The sequence below is a fragment of the Adiantum capillus-veneris genome, chromosome 16 (genome assembly GCF_014529385.1).
Source record: "Adiantum capillus-veneris isolate H3 chromosome 16, ASM1452938v2, whole genome shotgun sequence".
NCBI classification, from domain to species: domain Eukaryota; kingdom Viridiplantae; phylum Streptophyta; class Polypodiopsida; order Polypodiales; family Pteridaceae; genus Adiantum; species Adiantum capillus-veneris.
In genome coordinates this window covers 67000644-67013529 of record NC_140946.1, presented here as the reverse complement: position 1 = coordinate 67013529, position 12886 = coordinate 67000644, and positions in this window count along the sequence as shown.

Sequence of the window (12886 nt, the reverse complement as noted above, 5' to 3'; positions counted from 1 at the left end):
ATAAATCGGGAATTTACAATACGTGACCATTTTGGGAAAATGTGAAAAATGTGTAACTCCAATCTTTATTGCTTCTTCACTTTGATCTTCGATGTGCATCTGTACGTATTTCGTCTTTACCAGATTCTGTTAACTGACATTGACTCAGTTAACATTCCCCCCTTCCGATTTTAGTGCTCCATCCTCGGGCACCGTTGAAAAGTGTCCGTGGAGGTTGTGGAAGGTTTTGATTGGTTGTCGATGGACTGATTTCTTCAATTGTTGTTGAATTTTTTGATGAAATTCAATTTGTTGCAGCATCTTGGTTGGTCTGAATATGTCTATTGCGAGAGATGATGCTGCATTTGTCCGTTGTAATAGCATAATGATGAGGCTACAGTTTATTTATGAAAAGTATGTACAAGGAAAGTAGAATGATGAGGTTCTAAATTAGGGTCTAATACTTGGATGACCAAACATTTCTTGGTAAAAGTAAGATTCTATCCTCAAAAATGGATTAGTGAAGGACCAAGTTGGCATTGAAGGTTTCTTTTGCCATACCTGTTTTATCATCTTTGAATTTTCATCGTTGGTTGGGTTGTCCTTCTTTGATTGTGAAGACTCCATTATCTGTTTGACTCTCCAATTAGGCCTGTTGTAAAAAGTCTTTGATGTTATTGTAGGCCTTTGTTTCCTGTCAGCATTTGGCTTTTGACTAGGAGCATTGGAAGACTTAGGAATCCAAACCTCTTGATGACCTTTGCATCCCCATTGTTAACTTTGCCTCGTTCTAGGTCTTATTGAGTTCTTGAGAGATTCATGCAAGTTTGGTGTAGTTGCTATTGGCTTGTGATTGACTGGTAGCCAAATCTTTGTATACCCTGTGTAAAATCCTTGTCTAAGAGGAAGATTCCTTGAGATCCATCTTTGTTCTATATCCTCTTGTGAGCTGTGGTAGACTTTAGCATCTTTCAATGTTGTTTTGTTGTATACCTGCTTCTTAGGTATCCCTAGGATGTTGTCGAGATTGATACCTTGTGGGCCTTCTTTCTTGGGAGGGTCCAAACTTCACTTCATATGCCCTAACCTGCGATTTTGGTACCCATATTTGTCTGTTACCTCCATAGTACTCCTGTTCCTTTAAGCTGCATTGTGATGCTATCCATCCCATGTGTTTATCTTTCTGTGTTGATTTCTTGTCTCTAATCCAAACCGAATCTTTGTTCTAAACTGCTCGAAACAAACACTTGCTTAACTTTATTTTGCTTTCTTGAGTACTTTGGCTGAAATATTTTTGCTTTTTTGGGTGTCTCCTTGGAGGTTTCAGTTGAGTCAGAATTTGACTTGAAGTTTTGAAAGCCTGACTTGCTTGAAAAAGCTAATCCATGAGGGTTCTTTGATGTAGAGGCATACGCTGTCACATCTTCTATGCTAATCAGTGGAGGGTCCACTTTAGCTTTCCCTTTGTCTACAAAATTTGTCTTTGATTCCTATGACTTTTGCAACTCTGAATCTAGCATTACCAGTACCTGTATATGTTGCTTGCTACCTCTTGGAGAAGAGAGTATTAGCATTTTATCTTCTTTGCAGGCCTTGTGTTGGTCTAACCATTGATGTCCAAGAATTACATCTACATGCACGTCTTTTGAAGGCTTCACCTGAAACTTTATCTGCTCTTCATGATTTTGGATGCTAAGGATAGCAACCATTTCTTTTTGACTTGTATGAAAACCTAGCTAGCACTATTTTGCTATCATGTTTGCATGGATTAATATCTAGAATTCTCTGAATGTGGTCTTCAACCATATTGCAATTTACTTTTTTATCCAGTAGAGCATTGCATCTGACACTTGCTCCTTTTGTACTGCTGAGAACTACAACTACTCTCATTGGAGGTCCTATTGAAGATCTTTGTTCTGATTTTGCCATGGTCGCATCTTGATCCGATTGTGTCTCTATGGAGAGTAGCTTGAGACTTTGTGTTCCACTTTGACTTCCATTAGCTAATTCATACGGCAATGTCTGGATCTTTGGACTTCCTATTTCTTCTTGGTTGTTTGCAACCTTGTTTGTCTTTACTTCTAGCTCTGGTGACATCCTCTGCCCAATAGCTATCGTGATTGCTTTTTGATTTGTTTGATCTGCACTTGCTATTACCTGATTTGCTTTAAGCTCTTTTGAAGTTCTGTTTGATGGAGATGAATCATCTTCAATAAGCTTTGCTTTGGCATCAGTCTCCATTTTCACCGTGCTTGATGACTTTGTGCTTTCATCAGTGGGTGACCTGCTTGATCTTCATTCTTGATTGTCTTTGAAGACTGCATCATTTTTGAATCCTGTATCTCTAACATCTTCTGGGCCATTAGCATTCCCATAATGATGTCGTCTAGCATATCCTTTGCTATGATCATGTGAAATTGAGCTATGATTATTTGTAAACTTACTTCAACGGTGGTGGAGATGATTCCCTAGTATTCTACTCATTTGTCTCTTGATATGCTCACAAATCTAGGAGCATCTTCTAGCTGTGGTTGGCCACATCTTTTCCAAGTGCGAAAGGACATGAGGTTCTTGTCTAACTGAAAATCTAGCTTTACTTCTCTTGGCAGATTTTCTTCGTGACCACCAATGATGTTGCACTTGATCATTGCAAAATTCATGTCTAAATTGACTGCTTTGGCTATGGCAGTGTCCTTTGGTTGAGCTTTTATCTGCATTTTATTTTCTTTGACCACCTGCTTCAATCGATGTTGACTCGTATGACTGTGATATTGCACCTTTTTGCAATTGTTGAGCATTGTCCTCTTGCATCTGAGTAACCCTTGATCTTAGAAGATCCATTGTATTTTCTGGCAGAATCTGTCTCTTTGGAGGAGATTTTGGTGGGGACCTTTGTGTATCCTTCTGGACTTTAGCTTTCATTGACTTTGACTTTTCTATCACCTGTTCTGGCAGCTTGAGGCTTTGCATCATCTTCAGATAGTCTTTGACTTCAATTTTACCATCCATAGGGGTTTGGACAAGATCATGATCTTGCTGATATTTGTTACCATATGCATCTTGATATGCATATGTGAGATTGCTCACATGTAACTGTTTGAACACTATTGGATTTGTCGTCTTTTGACGCTGACTTGTCGAGACCAGCTGAAACTTTTATCTCTGATGATCTTCATATAAGCATTTGTCTATAGATTTTGAGGGAATCTGGGTCAATTGGAAACTTCCAACAACCATATGATCTTTCAATGGTTTCTGCTTTGAAGGGGTCTGCCGATTGGAAGCTCTAGGGTTTCTAATTGGTGTAGCATTTCTTGGTACATAAGCTGAGCCTGATGGATTTATAGCTCTCCCCTTCCTAGGGTGATCACTATAGACTGCTTCATTATGAGAGTTCAAAATTGTTTGGCTCTGGTTTAGTCTCACCTTTTGGGACTGTGAAGATACACTTTGGGTAGCACTGTTGACATTTGGTATCTGTAATCCTTCTCCATAGTTTCCTATGTATCTTCTTGAAACATGACAAATTATTTTCCAAGTCAAGCTATAAATAGCATTATCTTTGCCTTGATATTGTCTATCCCATGAGTCTCCTATGATATGAGCTTCTGTGGTTTCAGGACCCAAGGCATCATAGATGCTAGACTCTCGTCTATATCTATGATTGTTTTGGTCAAAGTATATGTTCGTTTGGTCACAACATCAAAGTTTGATTTCCAATGGAGGAGAGTTTGGCTCTGAATAAATTTTTGGGTTCACTCGGGTAATATCCTTCAGCTCTAGAGAGGATTGGCTATACTAGATTCTTTCCTCTGAAATGAACCATCCTTTCTGATCTATCATTGGACGCACTTCTATGAGCAGGTATGTGGGCCGTTCAAACACTGGTTGATCCTTTTTGTACAGTTTTCCTTTTTGGTCTACATAGTGTGCATATGAATTTTGTGTACCATACAATGCTAACATCATTATGTTTGATGTGTCCCTTAGACTCATGAATGATTTCACACTGGCGTTAGTGGATGCAGAATCATTTGCAAACCTAACAGTCTTTTCAACATTCGATGATACATCGACACCTTGATTGAATTCATGCAAGAATTTGTTGTTCAAAGAATCAATTTTAAGCTTTTCAGGTGCCTGTGCATCTTTATGCTAATTTTGAACTTGTAGTGTTTTTACTGGTGCTTCTAATGGTAATGCATAATCATTCAATTGCATTAAAAGTGACGAGTTAATGCACTTACATTGAGATTTGCATTTCCAATTTGCAATTTACTTTGCTTGGCGGTTGATATGTCCTTGTTGTTAGGATTTCTTGGACAATCTTCAGAAAAATGTCCACCTTTTTGTCCACAATCTAAGCAATACGCCATGACTGGTGGTATTTCATTTGGCTCTCTCATGTCAAGATCTACCTGAGGAGCTTCTGTTTCTGTGCATACCAAGTTGTCGGCTTCTTCTTTCAAAACACTCAGCATCAAGCTGTAGACTGCTCCATCTTGACCTTTGTACTGTCTTTGGCTTGCTTCCCCAATTAGATTTGCTTCTATTGGTTGATCTGTTGGATCTTGCAATTCTGGTTCTCGACTATAGACCTGACCACTGTAATCCATGTACAATGACCCTGCTTGCACATGCACCAAGTGTATGTTTTGCAGACTTGTGTAGGTTTTTGGATAACCACTTTGGGTTGATTTTCTGAACTTCTATCTTCACTTCATCTTTGAGGTTGAAATACCTGGCTCCACTGAAGTTTGTGAACATCTGGGATTTCTCTAAATCTTGCTTTACTGTGATCAATAGGATCTTGGCTCCTGTGCTGCTTTTGCTGCTCATCAAGTATCTATGGACTTATGAATCTGTATATAAGACTTTATCTCCATTGTAGCCATATAGCTGTAAAATCCCAGTCTGTTGCAGTTGTGCATGTGTTGCAACTGCTATTGGCTTGCTCGGTTGTACTTGAATTCTCAGCTCGACTTGAGTCCATGTCGGCTTATTCGGTAAAAAAAATTTCTTAACAGAATTTGGTATCGATTAATAGAATTTTCCCTCCTTGATTTTGATTAAACTGCTTAAGCCAAAGCACTTTTGTAGTTGATTGCTCTTTAGACTCACAAGAGTTGATTAACTTCTGGTTTTCTTGAAGGCAAGCTCAAAATCTAACGGGGATCTTTGAATTTCGGCCGGTTAAAATACATTGGACCCCAAAAAGAGAGAATAACACACACACACACACACACACAGAGAGAGAGACAGAGAGAGAGAGAGAGATACAGAGAGAGAGAGAGAGTGTTAATGAGAGAGTGAGTGGATGACAGTGTGTGTGTGTGTGATGGGTGTGTTCACACAGAGCGAGAAAGAGAGAGAAGAGTTTTTTAATGTCGAAGGAAACTATCGCACAAGACCATAAAGATATCCACCGATGAAAATTTTCATGCGCCGCAAGGCAAAGCATCGAGGCTGAAAATCATCTTTTATTATTTATTTATTTTTTAATTTCCAAAAGTGTCAAAATTAGGCCGAAAATTAGCCAAAAACTTCAAAAATCATCAAAAAATCCCAAAATTTGCCAATAAAGTCCACAAAATTCTTGCAAAATTCTAGGAATCTTAGAAAATCACTGACATTCACAACCAAACATTTTCGATATGCAAAAGCACACCGAAAATAGCAGTTTTTACCAAAAATACCGATTTTGACAAAATTCTCCACCCGGTCTCCGAAAATAGGAAAACGCTCAAACTTGGCCATGGAGGGCACAAATGCGAATAAAAAAATACCGTAAATATGCATAGCTCGTATAGATCACAAAATATCAAATTTTTATGGAATTAACCAAAAATAATGCAAAAATTAGCAAAACAATACCAAAAAATTATTGCAAAATTATCCGAAAAATACCCAAAAAGTTTCTACAAATTCTCCACACATAGGGGAATAGTGCAAAAAACGAATTTGTAAAAATCACATCAATTCAATTGCCAACAATTTTATCGATAAAATCAAGACTAGGCAATTAAACCGGCAAAATTACTGACAAAATTAGGTAAAAAATTGACGCAATTGAAATGTGTAAATCCCTGTTTGGAGCAGAAATTGCAGCATTTAACCATTACACACATAAATTATGCAATCAAAATATTGATTCAATCATGCAAATTAAACACTTTTTAAGCACACACACTCTAAAAAATTGGCAGTTTCTACCAATCTTTAGGTGCGCACACAAAGAATCAAACTTGTCGAATTTGCAATGTGACTTCACAAATCATTAGTTGGATATGAGCATAGCACAAATCAATCATCAAAATTGAAAAATCATAATGCACACATTGATTTTTAGGTGCAAAAAAATGGACAAAATAGTGCACACACACCTAAAATTAGCATACACACACTCAATTAGAATGCATACACACTTGATTTTAGTGCACACACAGTTAAAGTTGACCATCCAAGCATGCAATTAACTAAATTAGGCACCCATTAGCAACACACAATCACCAATTAGCAATTGAAACTTGTCAAATTCATGCGCCACCAATTCTTAAAAATTTCGGCATTACAACGGCGTAAAAATGAATAATCGTAAAATTTTCAATCCATAACATCAACATAGCATAGCATTACATTGCATCATGGAGGGATCTCTACACAATTATACACATCCTTAGATTCTAGGGAGGTTGAGAATATGATTACCTTTCCATTGAAGATCAATTGAATGGTCGAATGCTCCAATTCTTCATAGCAAACTAGTAAGTTACCAAAAATTAGTCAAATTAACAAGGGGTTAGTGTGATATTAGAGTGTGTAAACACACAATTGGCAAGATACAGTTACACATTAGGGAATTATGAACACATTGCTTCATGCACACACATTCAAAATCCATAAAAACATAAACACACAAGTGAAATTAGTGAGGGAATGCATTCGATTATGCCACAATTACACTAGCGTAGGCCATCGTCCTCGACAACAGCGCCAAATGTTGGGGGTTCCATCGTTGCAATAGCTCCAATGACCAACAAAATTATCAATCTGGAGGGATGAGCTACCCGGCTAGGACATGGAAACACTCACACCATTAGAGAGCTAATCGTGGAAACACAAATGGTTAACTCTATGAGGTGAGATTCTTGGCCTATGGAGGATCTAAGCTCCAATGAAGGAAAAAATCCATATCCACTTCTCTTTGCCTCTAATCAACCCAATCACACACACTACGATTGCAAGATGCACGCAATACTAATCCTATCATGCCACACACTAATCACAAGCACATACACATAGATCTATTGAGAACCACACTCCAATCAAGCCTATATGCACACACAAGCAAAAGAGGGCAATCACATAGAATTAGAGAGGGATTAACCACTAATTAGTGAATATCTAGTTAATATAAGCATCATAGGCAATCATAAGAAGCATGAGAGAGGCATAGTGAAAGAGAATAAATCATTGCTTAGTGCTAATCAAGTCTCATGAGCAAGGAGAAGCTCAAGGAATCCATATCCACACACCTCCGGAGCTCTCACCAAAGAGTGCTCTCAACAAATGAGCTTGAGAACCTTAATTTCATTTACACACTGCCTTATATACCTAGGGTAAAAATATTCAATGTCTGGGCGCCCAAGGCCTTTAGGGCTCCACTACTTACTAAATTTTCAACCTAGGCATAATGACTGACCTATCTTTACATCTTGGAACTCCCATTGAGCCCGTAACACATTAGAAATATTACAATGGCTTGAAATAAATCGGAAATTTATAATACATGACCATTTTTGGAAAACGTGGAAAATGTGTAGCTCCAATCTTTATTGCTTCTTCACTTTGATCTTTGATTTGTAAGTCTTCGGCCTCTAGCAGCTTCTGTTAACTAACATTGACTCAGTTAACAAGCACACAAAAAACATTAATGAAAACCTGAAGCCAGGGTCTTGAATACCCGAATTTGCCAAAGGTAAAAAATCCAAGGGAAAAAAGTGTCTTTGATTAGGCACATGATGCTCTTTGTAGCAAATTTATGCATACACAGCAACAATGAGAGATAAAAATGCTTCTTCCTAAGAAAATTTTACAATTTTTTCAATCTCTCATGCATGTTTCAAAGGTTTGATTAATTTCTAACTCAAATGAAAGTGAAGATTTAAAGCAAGCCATGAGCTAGAAACAATGCAACTTTAATGAAAGTAAGTGGCTCTTCAAAACCTAATTTCACAATATAAAGCTCCAACAAGTCTGCTAAACAACTAGCTCACATGAGGTCTTATAATTTCTAGAGCAATCTATGAGCAACTTGATGACTGCAACTTGATGAAATAAAAATGAATGTCTCTCAATAGCCAGATTTTGTACTTAAAATCTCTAGAAATAGTTGGGTAAACACCTAGCTCAAAATGAAAAAATACAACTTTTGACCAAGCTATGAGCTAGCATGTATACAACTTTTAATCCAAATAATTGGAATGGCTCTAACTAAACACATTTTGCAATATATTGCAATGATGACCCCTTGATCAATGAACTTTCTTGTTGCCCACAACCCTTCAAAATAAAGCTCAATTGTTAGTGCATGAAAGCATTTTGCATTCAAAGTAAGCACTAAAAATACTAAAAATGCACAATTGATCACAAGTCAAATTTTAATACTTTCTCTTGATCATTCAAGAAGCTCAAATTTTAGTGCTATGTAGAGGTTTTACATTAATATCAAGCACTAAAATGCAACAAGAAATACCAAGCCCAAACTTTAATGTACGCTCTCAACCAAGCATCAATTTACCCTCAATGTAGTTCAGGATGAATCCCACTTGCATGCCAAAAAAGAAATTTTTTCCTTTTAGTGCAAAAAATTCAATCAACATAAGCACTAAAAATTCATTCTCAATCACAATCTCAACATTTTGAATGCCTTCCATGCACAAAATATCCATGAATCATCAGAATGGATGGCATACAATTGATGGTTATAAGTTTGCTCGTGCATATCATACATGGCATACATAGGAAAGAGACAAAAAACATATGATGACATAAATTTCATCTCTGCAAAGGCAATCCGCTCAAATTTTGTATCATTGACTAATACTTTTGCACAAGAGCTCAATAATTAGTGCATAAAAGCATTTAGCATTCAAATATATGCACTAAAAGAGTCACCATTGACAATCTAGTGCAATCCATGAAAAGAACCGTAATCCATGACATAATATATGCACCAATATGTGCTCAATAGCAACGTTTTACATATGAAACAAGAAGAGAGAGAGAGAGAGAGAGAGAGAGAGAGAGAGAGAGAGAGAGAGAGAGAGAGAGAGAGTCAATGAACAATACAAATGATCTCTCACTCTCATGCACCAACTGTAGCATACACAAAGGAATCCTCAAATTTATCCTGAGTGTTCATTCAAGGCTAACATACTTAAATCCAGGACATTCGACTCTGACCAATGCTAGTCATGATGATGGTAAACTTTACATAGCAAAACATTGTGGCTTCCCCTCGCTCAGCCAATAAAAGCTCGTCCTTGCTAGTCCTCACTTAGAAATAGCTCAACAATCAGTGTATCAATGCATTCATTACTGAAATCAAGCACTAAGAGAGATCCAAACTTGAAATGCATTCATCTATCAACAATGAGTTTCTTGTATGACCAAAATTTTGCTTATGAGAAAAATCATTTTTTTCTTTTCCCAAAGAGATGAGGGTAAGAAGGCGAGGGTGTGAACCATGCCCTATCATTTGATTTTTTTTTTAATTCATTTTTTTCTTTTTCAATTTTGGTGACAGAGCGAGTGTGGGAAAGAGGAGTGTGAGACTGTGTGTGTGTGTGTGTGTGTGTGTGTGTGTGTGTGTGTGTGTGTGTGTGTGTGTGTGTGTGTGTGTGTGTGTTTATCTGGCCGCCTGGCTATTGCGAGAGAAACGGTGCAGCCGCCAGTGCCTTTTAAGGCTCAGGATTAGTCGAGGCCCGGGGACGTGTATGTGTGTTGGCGCAAAACCCAGTAGGTTAAAATGGGCTGGGACTGGGCCCCTTGGTAGCATGTGTGTGTGCGTGTGTATGAAGGTGTGGGTTCATGCTGCATAGTCAGGCAACTCGCTAGCAAGTGGGATGCGAACTCCAGAGCACGACATAGGACAAGTTATGCCTTCAATTCATGACTGAGCTAGTAGTGAGCTGCTAGCCGCGAGTGAGTGGTCTCCGGACTTGGGAAGCTGATGAGCCTTGGGGTGTAGCCATGAAAGATTCCAAAAAGAACGGGCCTACATGAAAAAACCTGATCATTCATGGGTAGTAGGATGGCACTAGCTAGGCTGCTGGAGATTGCACGGATGGGAAAAATGGGAGTTCAGTTTATTTTAATCGACTGAAATCACAGCACCCTTGTTTGATTTGGACTTTGATGAGTGTGGAGCCATGGCTTTAATTAGCTTATCCACTTTATGAACATGCCCAAAAGCTGCAAATCTGCAGCAAGAAATCAGTAGGCCAAGTGGGCCAGCTTGCATGTGATGCAGTTGTCGCCGCTGGTTGGTGGGGACAATCACCCGAGTTTGGAGGCTGTGAGTGAGAATATCGTGGCAAAGATGAGCCAAGCCTCAGCTGCCAAGTCCAAAATGGGCTGAGGGTTGTGAGACAAATTGTAGGTGAGTTGTATGGCCAAGGTCAGCGGTTGTGCTTGATTAGCATTCATCCACTTGCATATCCATAAATGCACCCACTTGGCTCCATGTGCACCAATGACAAGGCATCAGCTATCGAAATTGCACATGAGCAAGCAAGTTGCGAGTGTGACCGGCCACTACGAAAGAAGTGTGTGTGAGTTGCAACTTGTCCGATGTGTTGTTTTAACTTCCCTTTTTTATTTTTATTTTTGTCTTTAGTGTCCCTTAGAAGGGGTTTCCCACATGGCAACAAGAGAGTTCAAGCTTTCATGTGTGTAAGCTTTGAAGATGATGCTTATGCGAGAATCACTCTCCATGCACACTCACTTGACTTCAAAAGATCGTTCAATACAATTTGAGAACTTTTGATTGCATTCTTTTTACATTACTTTGTTAACTCAAATTAGCGCACAACTTAAAAGTTTTGACAATCGTATGTTATACCTAAAACACAATCGCTTTGAGTTGGAACATCAAAGGGCATTTTTTGACAATATTGAATTCATGATAAATACCATTTTGACTTTGATATCACCAAAAAATCTAATTGGATCATACATGTCATACATTGAGGACATTAATTTTGGTGATAGTATCATCAATCACACAAAACATGGCTCAATCTCCAATCCAATTTTTAACCATTGCAATTTTGAATTGCTCATATATGATTTCTCTAATCATTCAAACCATTTTGATTTGTCATTTTTGGTTTGCATGGCTAAATGAATGCAAGATTGCCATGTTCATCATTTAGATCAATCATTAGCATGGCAACACACAAAATTTTTCACAATTGAACATTAATTGGGCAATCTATCTCAACCTTGACCCAATTTGTGATAGCAATATCAACTATTTGGCCAAATCATTATCATAATTGGTAAAAATACCAATTATTCGTTCACAAATTGGATTGTACATACCATTGATTGACACACACACACCCAAATTTATGCCAAAATTAAATGCAAAAATTTCATCAATTCCTCATTGCAATGCTCAATTTGCAAACTTAATCAAGCATAAGTGAATGCATGCATGCTCAATTTCTAAAAATTTAACCACTATTTTGACCCAATCAATCAATGCACACACTTAAAAATTAAGCACAAATGATCAAGTTTGGCTCAATTGGCAATGCATTTAAGCTTACACCTAATGATTGCACACGCTTCTCATGAACATTTCACAATCAAAACTAATTTTGGTGCTCCAATTGACCATTAATCATTGAAAATCAAGTGGCCTTGGATGGACACACACATTCAATTTTTGCCCAATTTTTTGGCATTTAGGTTTATCCAATGATTAAATTAGCCTAGCATACACATCAATCACATGATTGAATAATCATATACCATCAATTCCATCACTTTATATGCATGCACACACTCAAGATTAGGTGCACACACACTTGGATTTTTTGACAGTTTTTTTCCTCTTTGGTGCATTGCACACACAACGATTATTATGCACACACATGAATTGTTGATGAGAGTTAAGCATTATCTTGACACACAGAAAGTATATTAGTCAAAATTTGACCATCAGTTTCATTCCAAGTGAATCAAATTAGGTGCAAAGTGTAGGTCAATTGAGTTACACACCTAATTTTAGCAAGTAATTAGCACACACTAAACCACATTAATCATCAAGAATTTACATGAGAAAGTGAGTTCACTTATATCGTAATCACACTCTAAGCTATTCCTTTGCTCCACACAAAGATGCATCATTGCACACACAAGTGTGTGCGCCATCAAATCGGCTCCAAAATTGACCATTGTAGGCCAAAAATCAAACACTCAACTAATCAAATTAGACATAAATTAGAACAATTAACTTAATTAGAGTTATGATTACACCTCTAGAAAGGGAATTTAACATACATTACACTTCAATGTTAGCGGTTAGGTTAAAAAAATTAGACAAAAGTTAGTAAAAAATAGCATGGAATTAGTACAATTAGCATGGAAATGAAGAGAAATTAGCAAGGGTTAGTATGAAATTAGTGAAGGTGGAATTGGGGGTTTGGGGTATTCATAACAAAGTGAGTGGGAAGTATTGAGTCACATCCATAGCATATCTCCTGCTTGATGCACAACTGGTGTAGTCTGTGTTAGCTATTGCTAACAGATATGATGCTGATCAATGCATTGCAAAATTGTAAAAATCTCTCGTCTAAAAGATCTTCTCACGTACAATCACCCACAAAGCGTATGA